Consider the following 16,531-nt stretch of genomic DNA (forward strand, 5'->3'; position numbering starts at 1 on the left):
GTAAATTGTTTGTTATTTGCAGTAAAAATCCACTGTATGTCCATGTGCTGTGCTTAGGAGTACCGAGGGTTAGAGAATGAAAACACTGCACACGTGCCGCCGGTGTTCCAGTTTAACTGGGTGCTAATCGTCCGTGTGCGAGGTATGAGACTTTCAGTGTATCATTTTATGTTCTTATTTCTATGAAATGTGAATGTGTTATTATATGCATTGTATTTTTGCGTTGGTTAATGATGAGTTTAGTGCAGTATGTGTTTAGAACAGAGGCTTACACAGGGCAGTGTGGTAACTGTGTGTTTTATTCGTCTGCTAGGTGCCACAGCCGTATGTTTGTTTCTTCTATGTTTCTAGTACTGTTTCTTATATAGTTGCTAGTGCATTGCGCCATAGGTTTTGTAAAACACACATTATTGTATAAATTCTATTATATGTAAATACATTTGGAAACAAAGAACCCCCACAAATTAAATTTGAAGTATTGGTGTCTGATTTAACCCGGCTTCATCCATATAAAATTTGATATATTGCCAAAAAAGAAATATCTGTCATGATTATCTCAACTTAATAAAAAGAACACAATCAAAACTATTTTTGAATAAGCTCATTGTATTATTGTTTAGCTAATTCAAAGGTGGTTGTTATTATATTCGGACGGTTATTTATTTGGCATTTTAGTGGTGTCCACTCATCTTTTATTCATAAGTGATTGTTTCCATAATAAATAATTATGGAATTTCTAAAGATATGATCATAATGAACATATAAATCTTAGTTTTTTTAAACTTTTAATAAAAATGTATGCAAGATATATCCCATGGACTTCAAAAATCCCTCAATTATATATTGACCCATATATATATTTTTAATTACTGCATGTCTTGTGAAAGAAGTTGCTTGTAGTGACAAACCACTAAGAATTGTTACGATCTTCATGGTTCTTGCTGGCATCATGTACACAGGCAAAGCTGAATAAGGCTAACTTTAAATGTATTTGCAACTTAATGCTTAAAGTGTGAGACACAGGATGCAACCCTCTGCCTCCGGTTCTTTATTCCTGTGTGTTTTCAACCCAGAATCAATCATCTTTTTACTTCTGTGAGGAAAAAGTGCTGCAAACAGTTAACAAATCGCTACAAAATATAATCATTTTGCAAGCGATACTGTTGCTGGATCCACAGTGTTTCCTTTCATGCTTAATGTCCCTTTGCTCTAAATCCCTTCTCCTTCTTTAATCTTCTTCCCATTGTTGCTGGACTCCCTGCTCCACCAAATGTGCTTCCTCTGCTGCTGTCCTCTTTCTGTGTAGGTGAGCAGCAAGGTTGAGTTGCCTCTGTACATGGTTGGGATGCCAAGGGCTGCATACCGCCTTGGCAGCACACCAGATGCCGTTGGAAACCCTGGAGTCTTTCTGTGCCCCCTCTGAGCTCATCTAGAGCTGCTTCATTTAGCTGTTTATGGGATGTGACTGTTATATGTTGAACAGGCAACCTAAAGCCATGTTTTAAGTTGATAAGCGCAGACCTATTCTCACCCTGCTTCTCCCAGAGATCAGACGCTCGCCCTGCAACTTAACTTAACTAACCCAGAGATGGAGGGATGAAGAGACGGAGGAAGAGCAGAGTGGCCACAGCAGAGGGAGCGAGATGTGACAGCGATGGGATGCTCTGAGGCTGTGTGGATCAGGCCGAGGTCAGTGGCTTGCTGATCCTCTACTGCACCCTCCAAACTTGACGGATTGAAGCTTTGAGTAAGAAAACCTCCATAACAGTTTGCAGTCACACTGAGGCCCCTTGTTGAATAACACCTCCTCTACTTCACCCGTCTCAGTGCTTTCCTCCTATACCTCTGCCTGTCTCCTCCAGTTTATCTCTGCATTCCCCCCATCGCAGTGAGTCTCGATTTTCTTTAAGCAAATGGTCAGACTGTTTCAGCGCAGGGGAGTTTACTCCAGATGTGTACACTGAAGCATGAACAGGACCTCAGGCGATGCCAGCTATTGATTTTACCATGATTGTGATTAGAGGGCTCCCTGTTGCAATCGATACCATACATCAGTGAAGTGCACAGTAAAACTGATGGCCCCAGATAGGATCCCATATTTGGTTTCCAATTAATTAAACTGTTGATTATTTTTTGAGATTAAAAGGCAGTTGAGTGAGCACAAGATCCCTTAGCATAAAAAACAGTTCAGCATGAGAGGCTCTCGACTGTCCAAACACATCGGACACTGGATGTAACAACTACAGTCAATACCACCACTTGATCATCAGGATTAAATTTTATGGACTGCTAGACACTGTACACTGAACGACATGAGTAGGATGAAAGATATTCCTCTCACGCTGCTTTCACTCAGTATCTCAGCATTTCTTTCCTCTGTTTTTCCTTATACATGTATTTGTGTGTGTGTGTGTGTGTGTTAAAGGTTCCATAGTGTGCCCCAACTAAAAAACAACGAATGAAAGTCTCATATGTCCACAGAATGTGTCTTTCAATTTTGCAGCCCAAATACGGCAAAGATAGTTCATTTTGCAAACTGTTAGAGCTTTAAATGACGCTAAGCTGCTGCTTACCATGCTCCCTTCAGGAAGAAGACTCTCTCTGCGTCTGTGATTAACAGCATGGAGCAAAACAACCGACCACAAGGTATCTAATGCAGGTAAGAATGAGTGTGTGAGTTCACGACTTTCCATTACTTCTAATTTTATCTGCTAAGCAATCACTTTACATATGCCCTATTCATACGATGTCAAATCTGTGCACGTCACAGCATCCGCTGTTGTCACTATTGTTGTAGTTGTCATGGCAACAGTAAATATGTAAAAAGACTGCAACGTGACTTGAGAACAGTGGGCAGTGTTGTTGAGATAATGGGCCGTCAGGGTGTTTGTGTTAAGCCTGTTGAAAGATAGGTCTAGAAAAATGTTTCTTACTGCATGCTGCTATGCATGTCATCCATCTCAGTATCCTCCCAGGTTTCACTCTTCTTGTTGATCTGATTTTGCCGTTTCTGTGAAAGGTCCATAGGCCTGTTGTGTGTAGGCCTACTGCTGTCCTGCATTTGCACTTAAAATGCTGTCAATAATTTCCACCTCAGCCTCCATAATTCAACTGGGAAAGAGGTATATAAAGTCGTGCAATAAAAAAAACAACTAAAACACTTCCCCATCACTGAGATGCAGATTCACACGGGACTAGTATTATCACAGGACGTTGGTGTTTGGCGAAATATGGTGGGTAATTTGCAGTGGAACTTTACAAATTACAGACATAGCGCATTCGCACGGGATTAAGATCACGGACATCCTCCTCAAATATTACAAATCACCATTGGTCCCGAGGTAATACTAATTCCATGTGAATAGGGATATAGAAATATTTACTGGTGCAGAATGGCCACTTGGTAATAGCTCTAAAACGATTGCGCGTTAACTTGTAGCATTAGCGAGCTGAGTTTCAGTCACAGTTTCTTACTTGTTCAGTTGTCTGCCATCAGAAGCAGAAAAATGGTATATAAATGTAAGTAAAACCACAGTATTGGGAATTTGGCTGTATAGAAATGTAGCATGTGTGAGCACAGGGGCAGGAGAGAAGCAAATGATGTAAACACCATCTTAGGATGCACTGATACACAACAAGTGACGTGATATACAGTAAGACACCCTGGTTAACAGTTACATTTGCCCATGTCAATTGGTGCGTAGCAATTCAGCAAAATTCTTTCTGACTGGTGAAGTTGGGAAACTTGAGGAATTTCTCAAAGCTAGTGGAAACTCAAATAATGCTAGAAGACAATGAATACTGCATCTGCAAAGAAATCACTCCAAAGAATCCCAGGTTTTGTTACAGAGATTCATTGGCTCCACAGACTAAATTGGAGTAGCTTTGATAATCCCTTTACTTTTTATATTACATCACCATTAGATGAAAATTTTAATGTTCAGCTTCATTTGCGTTGCGTGTTTTCTTATCGTTTGTTATCATTATAGTGTGCAATGATAGCTTGTGTTTGCATTCTATTGAAAGTCTTACTCTTGCCAGTAAAAAGGTCTGACTTCAGGCACCAACAGATATTGCTCTTTTATTAAGGCTGACATTTAAGAATGTTTTTTTTCTCCACTCAAAAGTTTGTCCTCAGATTGGCATATTAAGGTAGCTGTTCTTTGAGAAGAGCATAACCACAGTGTTCCTTTTACTTTTTAAATCAGCTTCCTTAATTGTTCATATGGATCTTCATTAATATCAGCGTGTATATCCAAACTTTTCTGATTACGCTGGAATTAGAGAGGTAGAATTTTTCCATGCTGTATTGATATGAGGCTTTGAGACGGCCACAATGCTATTTCACGGAGAATGGTTCCTTTAATCGAGGCTGTGAGAGTAAATTACATTCACTAATTTTTAACAGTTTGTACTAAAAAAGAATGGAGAACTCAATAAAAGTCAAATACTTCTTAATCAGTGAATGTATATGCAACAGTTGCTGCGTATGCCTTCAAAAGGAATTCATATGACAAACTTTAATTTGTATATATAATATTAAATGCATATTATGACTTTAATTAAGCCAACCTTTTGTTTAAATAGTCACTGTAATCAAAATGCAGATTGTGCAACTGTCCTGCTGTTAGTGTTGAAAGTAGAGCTCTACTGGTTTCTTATTCTGACTACACTTTGCATAAAAAAGCCCCAAACATGATCTCTGAAAAGCCTGATAAAATGTGTTTGTTTTCAGGCTTAGTGAGTTCGTTCAGCTCATACGTGCTCCGTGTAATGCACATCTGCTCACTTGACAGCATGTGTGTGATTTGACGTTGATTATTTGCCGCAGCAAATGGGGGTCGCCTGTGTAATCTCTGCCAAATGTTACAGGTGTGATTTGGCTGTTGACTCTCTGTTGCCACTCAGAGATGCTGACATAATGGAATAGCTTACTGTGAACTCCCACCTTGATTAGCATGAGTAATTACGAATATGCTGCCGTAAGCATAAAATCAGAGTGAAAGGAGGCATTCTGCAAAGTGTCTGTGTCTCTTTGACACTGAGTGGTCTGTAATTGCTTCTAACACAAGATCAGTGATTGCTCAGCATTTGGCACTTGGTTGAATCAGCTTGTCTGGATTATCTGTGGAGATTTAGGCCAACTTTCGGCATTAATAATGCATTTTAGCAGCTTTTACCTGACTTACCTACAGCTAGACTAAATCTTTTGACAACTCAGAGCAAGAAGCAACAAAAATAGGACACAACTTTACAGAAAAATGAGTTTATATGTATATGTTTAAAGCTGTATAGAAAGAGTAAGGATGTGTGAGTATTTGTTGACATGTTGGGAATAAAAATTAGCTTCTGATTCTATTTAGAAGACCGTGATGGATGACAACCCGCGCTGAGTAAAGGATGCCCCATGATGCTCTGACATAGACCAGCATGCCAGAGTTAGCTCAGTATGACACTTTTCCCTCCTCCATGACACTGTTAATTCCTTCCAATTCCTCCTCCTGTCAATTTTCCTCCTCCCCATCTGCGCTTGTTTGTGTCAGACATTTAGTGTAACTACCTGTAGACTAAAACATGTCATGAGATTATTGCCTGGCTCATAACAACCTTATATAATTAATACTACAATATTGTCTAGAGGCGACTTACATGTACTCATGCCAGAAATGATCTCGCCTGTGATGTTCAAATGTATTGGGGTCCTCTGCAATGCAGATGAGTCACAAAAAGCAAGAGAAAAGCCTCAATAAACATCAGCTCCACGGTTAAAGTATTGTCATGTCTGTGCTCATCAGTGCTTCTGTCTGTGGAGCTGCAGCCTGGAAGCCATTTCCAAGGTAGACAGCTCATCAAGAGGAGTGACAAGAGAGGCTAACAATACACTTCTTACTTTAGTGCATTTACTCTGAGCTTATCATGACACATTCCACCCATGCACCCATTCATCCATCAGCAGACCCAGCCTGGACTAAATGTCCTTTTCTGCGCTGGTTTACTCCACAGTGTTTTGGGGCATCTGCAGCTGCACTTCCTCTTCCACCTCCTTAGTGAGCACATACTGAGCGAGTATTGTAAATAAAACCTTATTGCATCTCCTCGTATTGGCAATTTCATTTGCAACATTATGATTCCTACCTTGCTAAGTGGCTTGTTTAATGACTTTGGCATAACTGGTTGTGTTTAATGTGTCATGCTGATTAGTGCAGACCTCAAGTGCATCATAAAATGATTCTTGCCACAATCAATGAGACAAGAAGGGCCCTTTAAGCCTTTGAGCAAACTTTTCGTACTGTTAATGTTATATGTGTAATGCTGTAGTGTTAGCCTTTGAGCTACTGGTGATGCTCTACATCAGCATGTAGCTTGTAGAGAGAAAATTCTTAGCAGCCTCATTACTGGCACAAAAAGGAAAAGAAGGGCTGGCTGTTTAATTATGACCGGCATCATGTCTGATTGCCAAACCAAGGAGGAGGAAAGGTTAGCAGGCGAGCAGTAGGAGGAGAGTGTCAATATTTAATAGTGTTGGCTCCTTAAAATTGATTGAAATTCCCTTTTATGAACACGGGAGTACATAATCGTATACCCTCTCCTGTCTTTGACACCTACCTTCTGCTCTCATTTCACCCTGCTCTGTCTGGGTCTTCATGAGCACTGTGATGTTTTTGTTACCGCTATTATCAGGATTTTTTTTCAGCCTTTTGTGTGTGTGTCGCACTGTTTTTGACCCTCTTTGCTCTCTCATGTCTGTTATCTGCCTTTAGATTCCATTAGCACGGTGACAGAGACGTGATTACAGCCAGCCCATGTCTTTTAATACAGATTAGGCGTCATCTGTGATGCCTTTCATATGCCTGCCATCACACCATCCCAACTTATTGTCTGGGGCCCTTTGCCTTGATCTGTTGATATGGCCTGCTGTGTGCTCCTGGGATACTGTTTGAATTCTGTGCACTTTGCCATGGTGAATATTAGTATTTGACACAACTAATAAGGCCTTTCATTTTGATGGAATTCACTCTCAGAGCAGCCATCCTGGCTGAAGCCTATGTTTTCTCTCAGTGAGACAGAACTGTTTGCTTGGGCTGTGGGTGGAGCTGGGAGACAGATTGCGTCAAACAAAATTGTTGTGTTTGGCAGGGCCTGCCAGCACTCTCTGCCACTTTCCATTCCTAAAGGTTATAAAATGTAGGCTGCTGCTGCTTGTAATGTCCACTGCTTTTCACTTTGTGAAGGTAAAATAATCACTTTGCAGAAATTATCATTTCCATGCATGATTTCCTGATGATACAATTCAATTACATTGACAAGCAAGCCTTTCAGAAACAACTGGAGCCTGATTTTAATTGAACAGCGAGTCAGCTCTCATTTCCTCTAATTTGATTGTCACACTCTTGAATTGCGTTTGATGATCGCACAAAACAAAGCCAATGAGATAATCATTCACACTGTAGCGCTGTTCTTATTTTAATCTTAAAGAATGCAACACATTCACCGTGCAGGTAAGAGAAGCTGTCATTCCAAATCAGGTGTGGCCACTGGAGCATCCAACATGTAGACGGGAAAAGCTGGAAAAGGACTTAATGGCTTTGTCTTTCCACATCTCTCCGTGTGCCTGCCTGAACGCAATTAAGTGTCCTCTGGTGACAGCATTCATTACTGTGCTGATGTACCAGGAGTGACTTGAGGTGAAAGCATTTATCTTTCTGTGCACATGTTATGTATCTGTAATGCTTTGATGTATCCTGTGGATCCTGTCCTCTGTTTGTCATTCGATTATATTCAAGTTTGCGGCATCCAAAAAAGGAAGGTGAAGATAATGATGTGCTGAGTCACTTGCCTGACGCAGCTATAACTGACCCTCACTGCCAAAGACTGAGAAAACTCACAATCAAAACACCTTTTGATGAAATATAAGATTACGACGACAAAGAATCTGTAGGTTTTTATTGCTTTGTATGTCATTTTTAGAAAGGAAATGGCATATTAGACACTTTGAGAGGACAGATTTTGATACGCATACATTTGATACATTTTTACATAAGCGCTTGCTGCTGTTTTTATTTCGATGCACATGTCGATGTGATTCCAGCTTTAACTTTTAACATGCTTCAAGGTCACTTTCCCCCTCACTCCTGCTGGAAATGACTTTGGAGCATCTGACCTACATGTAACGTTCACTGCCATCATGTTTGCACTCACCATCTGTCCATCAAATCTTGTCAAGACAGATTGAAGAACTACAACTCTTAAAAATGCAGTGCTGAAAGGATTTAAAGCCTGCAGGAATCAGTTCATTCAGATATGGAGACAATTTTGTGAACAAGCCCTTGTTGCCAATTTTTATCAATGCTTAGTAAATTAATTGATTTTAGGCAGCGATTGTGTCTATGAGGGAAAGTGAACATGTGTATGTTCAGGGGAAGGTATTAGGTAGAATTGTCAGCTTTTCAGTATTTGTAGCCCACTGTGTGAACATGCAGCACTGTAATTAATTTCATGTTGCTACAGTGTGTGCCTGTAGAAACAAATCGCTTACAAAGGCTGGAACCTTGGGAGGCGATGGCAAATTGTGTGTGTAAGCTAATTTAACGTAGGTTAGATGTACACGTTCCTTAACGATCACACCCTTTTTTAGCGTCGTCGGTATGTAGAATGCATCAGTTTTGCTCCTTTCCTCCTCTGCATCACAGTTTTGAATGTGTGTTTGCGTGCTCAGTGTGCATTTGTGTTGTGTTTGATCTAAAAAGAGAAACTACGGCGAGACTTCACACAGCAGATAATCGGAACACGTTAGCCAGCGTGCGTGTCAGTTTACTTTACTTTAAAATATTAAGAATGTGTTGACATTTGCGTTCTCAGACTGAGGCAATGCATATTTAATGTCTCCTGACACCTCACATTTAATTGGTGGATGCCACAGTGGAGCAAGACCAAAAGGACGAGACCTTTTCAGGGTTATGTTAAACTTTTAAAGCTGCAGCTATAAAAAAAAAAAAAAAAAAAAAAAATCACTGCAATATGACACACATTTCTTCGGCAACATTTTGTATTATCACGTCATGCATCATGCATGACTCATGTATGAATTGTTCAAAGGACACATGCTGATGATCATTTACATATCTAAGTTCATAAATGAATAAGCCTGATTAATTTTGCCTTTTGTTTTTGATATAGCATGCACCGGTGGATTAGCGTTTTTTTTTTTTTTTATTTTTTTTTTATAAATCCTTGTTATGGATGAGACAGTAATTCTGTACGGATAAATAGGCTTTAGTGCTGCAGGAGTCCCGCTGTGGAGTTCTGCAGCACTAAAGCACAAACTCATTCTCCCCCCCAGGTGGTGCCAATGCCTGTGGTGGCAGAGAAGTAAGGTTCATGACCACAGCCTTTCAGTTGGTGCTACCCCAACAGGAGAGATGAGGATTGTGATAAAAGGGCACCCCCGAGCCCTCGCCTGCTCCCACTGCTGTTTGCAGGTGCACTCTTAGTGGGGCACCAACAGTAACACCCAGGTGATAAGGCTGACAGAGAGCAAGTCAACAGCGAGAGGAGCGATATGGAGCCTCCATCTGGCACAGCTGCTCCAGCACTCTTTGTTCCTTCGCTGTTCACATTCACTCAGTATTTTAATAATATATATTTGTCCCTCGGGATCACCGACAGATAAAAACTTACTCATGCATACACTCACAAACATGATATAATCAAAATTCTAAGCTGCACAACTGTGTAGGGCCATAACAAAGCAGATGCGCCGCATACATAAAAAATCATTTCGATCCTTTACAGTTGTCAATTTTCTGCTGATATAGAAAGGTTCAGATATAATTAGCATAATTTTCATGATGGACCTAAACTGTGATGTCTTTGCTAAAAGGTACAGCCGCTAAATTTCCCACCACTGAGAAACACTGTGCCTTGGCTTGTCGTAATACTATATTTACCACCCGGATTCAACAAGCAGCACGGCCATTTAGCCGGTTAAGCTCGTTGCACTGCCAAGCCGACAGCAGCTGGAGTACACACAGCCGAAATTGTACGGGCAACATTTGGCATTCACAGGACATTCACAACAAAATAACTTTTAGCTCGGCCAGATGGGTAATTGATGAGAACCACGGTAATAGAAAGTGATGCTATACACAACCTAAATGCGTACAGCGAGGACAGGGGAGGTGACTGTATGTCACCTGACTGGTGTTATTTCAGGCCTGGATAGAGGGCAGAATAATTTGTCTGTTTCATGGGCAGATGGAAACCAGAGTGATAGATGATTCACTTTACTTCATCTTGTCTTCGCCGTTATACATCTAATCCTACTGCTGATCCCTTGTTAAGGTCTATAATAACGCAGACAAACAAGTGCAAATGCTGCAGGCATGATGATGATGATGAGTATTCGGCTCAAGCAAAAGTAGCAATACAATAAGGAGAAATACATAGTTCCAAATAAGCTTCTTTGTAGTGTGTTAACATTAAGCATTTGCAGCAAAACATATAGAGAATTAAGAATACGCAGTTCAGCAGATCGGCTCCTATTAGCTACATTACATGCTGCGGGGCCATTGTTCGCATATAGCAATTCATAGAGTAGCTGTTGTAAATAAACTAAAATATTTAATATACTGTCGGTTAGTTTACTTTTTTGTTCAGAAATGCAATATATGCATTTATAGATGAAAAATAAGTACTGCTGTCATACAAATACACTAAAATATAGTATACATGTTGCTGAAATGTAGTCCAGTACAATTATAAATCATGATAAAAACTATTATTTGTGGAGTCCAAGTACATCAGAATTGTGCATAGATGAAATGATTAGAATTTTACATGTCTCTGCTCTGTGGCTGCAGAACTGATCTACTTCTTTCTATGGAGAATAAAATAACTTCAATGCAAAAACCAAAAAAAGATTAAAAAATTAAAAACCATCAGTAGCATCTAAACCTCAATGAAAAGGCTAATTATGATGATGTTATATGTGCTTTGATTAAAGGAAGCTGATGTCTCAGTTAATCAGATCTGATGTGCACACTAACCTACTCAAAAGATTAAAATGTACTGAGCATACGGTGCTTAGAGACCACTTTTTTATTTTTTAAGAGGAACAGTCTTTTTTTTTTTTTCTTTGGACCAATCACAGAGCTTCCTGCTTTTGAGGAGCTGGTTTGTTTACTGCCTTGAGCTGCAGCTTACATTAGTAAACACACTCCTCTTGTACAGCACCACCACTTATCTCTTGTGAGCCGCAAATATTTTACAGCTGATGATCATTTTAATAGATCCCAAGATAATGTGTCAGACGTGTAATGATGGCTTCACAAGAGATCACAAGGCTCGTCCTCGTGGGAGTTTTCTCCTCAACAGTTACCCTGATGCCACATGAAAGAACAGATTTGCTTTGTGCACAATCTGTGCAGACTGTAGTCTGTCTCTCTCACTTTGCAGTGCAGGTACAAACAGTACCGTGGAACACGCAGTCACCGGTCAAAGCGTATCATGTCACTTGTAATATTCTTGCTGAGGAAGTTTTCTCCTGGCCTATTTAAGATAGGGATAAAGAATTGGTGCTATTAATATTTTATTATTTTGCCCTTGCCCAACATGTCTCCGTGAACTGCCTGCACCCGGGGTATAATCAGTGAAGGTGGTGGGAATTAGTTTCCCTCTGGCAGGAAGGTCGGTGTATTTCTCCTCCTGTGGGGGTCACTGTTACCACATCTGAAGCAATGAGCCTCATCCAATGGTCCCACTGCACTAATGAGTTATGGTGGCGGCTGCACACAGACCATCAAATTTCTGCAACACTGAACACATGCACAAATCCAGACACATGGCCCGGACTCACATCCATGCTGCCTATACATGTGTGAGCATACATAGGCCCAGCAGTGTGGACTGAGAGGGAGAGAGAGAGCAGAGCTGTGCACTCTGTTAAAGCATGACTCTGGCTTTGCTTTCGCTTGTTAGACAAACAGAGGAAGACAACCAAGCAATTGGTCTAAAATAGCTGCAATACTAAGTACATTTCAAAGCTTTGAGGAGAGACAAGGAGCCCTGCTGTGTAAGTGAGCTTTGCATTATTGCCATAATGGACCTTCCCGACCTGTCATGTTACTCTGAGCTTTAGATAAATGGACTGTGGAGACTGTGGTCCATGGGAACATCCTTTAGCTCTTGTTCGTATGTTTGTGAACATAGAAGGTTTTTTCCAATTTCATTTTGGCTCAGCTTAGCTCCCTCTTAAAACACAATTACACGTTCTAGAACAGGCAGTTCTGATTTATATTGGAACCTAATTGTGGTGAAATAAAATGTTTGCTACTAAGGCATCATGTCAGGGAGCATAGAGGAAAAGAAAAATAACTTCAGAGAAAGAAACGGGGTTCAGTGTGTTTATCTTGCAGTATTTTTAGGAGTTACCACCAGTGTTCCTTTTCGGCAGACATTCACCTTGCCAGTACTCAGGACGGCGCCACCTGTCAGGGCTTGCCTTGGGCCCCAGACAGAGCCCTCTGCGGTTGAGACTGGATTTTGTGGAGGATCAGTGGGATTTACAGGGGACAAACAGACTGCTACTGTATACTTCCACACATGCTGCCGAAAACTCAGTTGGGTTGTACTGCACCTCATCTCTGCTTTAACTGCTTGAATCCTGACGAGGTCGGGAAACAAGCGGGGAGATGGAGGAGAAGCGACAGAGGGAGGGTGTTTCAAGTTCAAGTCAACATCTGTAGCGATTTTATTCAGCGCCGTCTACATGCTAAAAGTGGCTGCTTCTTGCTCTTGGTAGATGATTTAGAAGGTGGGCTTTTAATCAGAAATGAACTTTTTTTTTCTATTACAGCTGTAGAATGTTAATGATCATGAACTTTAGATATGAAGCAGGAGGTTTGGTCATTAATGTGGATCAAAGGACATTGGATGACAGATGTTGCAATGGCATATGACATAACCTTTTCTTGACCTTGTGCAGCCATGCATGACTATATGTTTCAGATTGAGCACACTTGGTAACAGGGGTGTGAAGCAAAGCTGTAATCAGCATCTCCATCTGTTGGATGGGAAAAATATCTGCGCCTCCTAAGTGGGTGCCTGTTCATCACATTTTGGTCTCTTTTTATGAAAACTTTGGTATAAGAAAATACAAGTAATAACTGACTGACAGTCATTAGGATTCATCCTCTAGACACCTTATGTTATGCAATATTTATTGAGATATTTCAGTCTGGGACACTGTTTGGTTGATTTCCTTCATGTTAAATATTTGCTTACCTGCTTATTCACTTGCAGTTTTCATTTAACAGTAAGCTACAGCACAGACCTCATAAGGTAGAGATTCACCACTTCAAGAATCCAGAACACAAATCTGCGGGATAATATTGTTGTTAGTTTATATGACACATGTCCCTCCCCCTAGAAAACCAATCATCTGCTTCGCAGCAGAGGTACCAGGAAACATATCAACCAATTGTGCCCTATGTAAATATACAAGAGTGAATGCTGGTTAATTTGCGTATGGTTGCTACTCAGTAACAGAGGGTAAGGCAACAAAGAACAAAAGGTGGTTGAATCATGGGGCCTGGTAAATAGTTGCAAATGGCAAAAGTGTGGCAAAAAAAAGTAAGAGGAGGTCTGACAGTAACAAAAGATAAAAGAATTGTGGATAACCGGAAATGGAATGAAAGAGTGACACTAGAAAGTATCTCTAGCAAAAGACATGCTGTTTTCTTCATCATAACCACCAAGCCTTTGTGCAGCCCTAAAACAGTCCCATTATTCTGGGCTGAAGTTACCAAACCTTTAAGTTGTTTTGATCGGAACTGACTGATGATTCTACACATACAGTTTTTATGCCTCAGTGACCATTGAAAATACAATTATGACTCTAAAGCCTTAGATTTGACATAGGAGTTGGTCTTGTTAGCCTGAGATAACTGCCTCAAGACTTGATCTAGAAGGATTTTGGTTAAACATGATGAATAAGTCATGTGACCAAAGTATGAGTCTTTAATTAAGTCATGACTGAGAGGTAGCAAAGCTCTGGTTGACCCACTCACTCAGTCACCAACTCAGTCACTCCTTCAGCTCTGTCTTTGTCATGTAAATCTCCCTCTTTGTTCATTGTGGGTATATATGGTAACTTCCAGCAGGTTTTCAGTCGTTCCTAATTACAGCACATGCTTATGTGTCCACAGGCTCTTGCTGGGCATTGTTGAAAAGAGAAGCAGCTTACAAGCCACATGTCTGAAGAGACAAGTAGAAGAACAAAAAGAATGAATCTGTGCAAAGAGGCAAGTAAGATGTATGAAACATCCATGAACGTCACAGCACAGTCAGAGCCATGTTGCTATCGTAGCACTAAAAGCGGATGAGTAATCACAAAAAGCTGCCTTGGACTATTTCAGCTCACTATTGAGTTTAAACGTCAGTGAATGGAATACAGATGCAACTGATGACTCATTGGAAAGCAGCAGTGCAGAGCAGGAGTCAAAGAAGTCCTGAGATCAAACTCATATTTAACTTTTAAAATATAGATCTTTCCATCCTCTCACATAATGGCAGTTTTGTTGTAGTGATTGTGTGACAACATTGTTATTCCAGTAATGTCTTATTTGCACTTGACACTGATTTGTTGCGTTGTTTTCCATTTTGAGCAAAACGGCAGGAAAAGTATGTGCAGTTGTGTGTCCAAGAAAAGCCCTCGTAATCCCGTCCTGACCAAGGGCTCTGACACACACACACACACACACACACACACACACACACACACACACACACACACACACACACACACACACACACACACACACACACACACACACACACACACACACACACTCCCTGTTAAGATAACATAGGAACCGTGGGGAGGTTATGGAACAGAAAAAACTGCATTGGAACGTAAATCCAAGAGTTTTCAGCTTGCAATCAACTGCGATGGACTCATACAGCAAAACATACACTCAACAGCACCAAAAAAAGGACATTGCTGCTTTAATATGGATACCATTAGCATGTGTTTGGAGAACATAATCTGTTCGTATTGTTACATCAACACAGTATCCAGTAACTATCCCCTGTGCTATTGTGCCGTGGTGAGATAACACCTATACGCCTAGATTGAATGTTGGAGGGAAAGGGTGAGAGCAGGTAATTCACTGAGGTAATAAAGTAGACAGCTCCCATCACAGAATTGAATTAGGCTCACAACACAACTTCTGGCTCGCTGTTACTGCTTCCCTCCCTTCACACCCACTTTAAACTGTAAAAAGAACCACAGTCTCATCTGAAAACGCTGTACGGAGACAGTTAATTCACTTTAACCAAAAAACCTCAAACTGATCTCATTGACGACAGGCTAATGAAATGCGGTGCTGGTGATGATTAGAGACTTTTCAATATGGCGTACAACACAATCAGTACCTTTTAGTGGACAAAAACATTTCACGTTTATGTCCTTCTTGGTAGTTTCTTAGACAAGATTTAAATACCTCACATTTCCCTTTTTTTATGCCACAGAGCTGCATTAAAATTCAACAATTCAGCATTTCCCACACTGGGGAGTTGGTCTAATGTGACACTGTTGTATGTGTGTTACATGCTTTCTCTCACAAGTGGGGGCTAAACTTGTCAGCCTTAATCTCTGGCCCTTCTCCCTGGTGGCTCTCTGCAGGCTCAGGACAATCAACACTTGTTTCTGTCGGAGCGAAAGAAGAAGCTGGGGATCTTTGACATGATGCCGAGGCTCCTCGAGGTTCGCTCATCCTTCTTTTCCCTGGGAGGCCTCACGCAGGGAACGGTGCAAGGAACAATGAGGAAATCTATGGCATGTTTAGAGGTCAACTATTCCTTTCATTTTTAATAACTGTCTGGGTATGTTGAAGTTACAATATTTATGAAGCCTTTATCTGTTGCAGACGGGGATAAAATGCAATAAACGTTACTATATTTCCTCAGGACTAATTAGGCCTGCAGTCGTGGATATCAACGCCACACAGGCAAATTCAGGCCCGGCCAGTGTGCTGAGGACAAAAGGAAATTGTAAAATGCATGACTCCTTGCATAATGGGCAGTGCTCACAAGTCCTTTTCAGCGTACGGCTTCATGGTGGCCTGCAGAAAAAGTTTTGTTGAAAAAAAAAGCAATTTTGTGTTTGGTTTACGGTTGGAGTCGAAGGGCTGAGCGATATGTATCACCAGAGGAACATTTTGTGCTTTGAAACCTCATAGTGGCTGTAGCAGACAGGAAATGAGACTGGGTTTTTCATTTCCCTGTTGCTATCTTCTCTCACAAACTAAATAAGGACCCCTTTGCCACAGGACTCTGATTACATCTACCTACTATTCACATTGCAAAAGGAAGACGGCAGTTCTGTAATCAGGAATGTAATCTACATCATGAATTTCATATTCATGGTAAATGCTGAAATGCAACAGGGTCAAGAGCTCTGGGGGGGAAAGGGACTGGTAAGATAATTGATTTCACTTTCTGGATAGTCTTGGTCCTGGTGGGATGTGAGAAG

General features: G+C 40.8%; 1 long non-coding RNA gene across 3 annotated transcripts in view; it reads left to right on the forward strand.

Moving 5' to 3' along the window:
• LOC111562979 (uncharacterized) overlaps positions 1 to 16,531 on the forward strand; it is an 88,188-nt gene that overhangs the window by 375 nt on the left and 71,282 nt on the right. For 2 of the 3 annotated variants that reach the window (XR_008601234.1, XR_004846696.2), the window contains exons 2-4: positions 58 to 142; positions 1,546 to 1,747; positions 2,588 to 2,659. This is a non-coding gene — a long non-coding RNA (uncharacterized LOC111562979). Of the gene's footprint in view, positions 1 to 57; positions 143 to 1,545; positions 1,748 to 2,587; positions 2,660 to 14,204; positions 14,715 to 16,531 lie in introns of those variants that run through there. The other variant, XR_002745647.3, reaches the window with a different exon arrangement.

Source organism: Amphiprion ocellaris, chromosome 3 (assembly GCF_022539595.1).
Source record: "Amphiprion ocellaris isolate individual 3 ecotype Okinawa chromosome 3, ASM2253959v1, whole genome shotgun sequence".
Taxonomy (NCBI): domain Eukaryota; kingdom Metazoa; phylum Chordata; class Actinopteri; family Pomacentridae; genus Amphiprion; species Amphiprion ocellaris.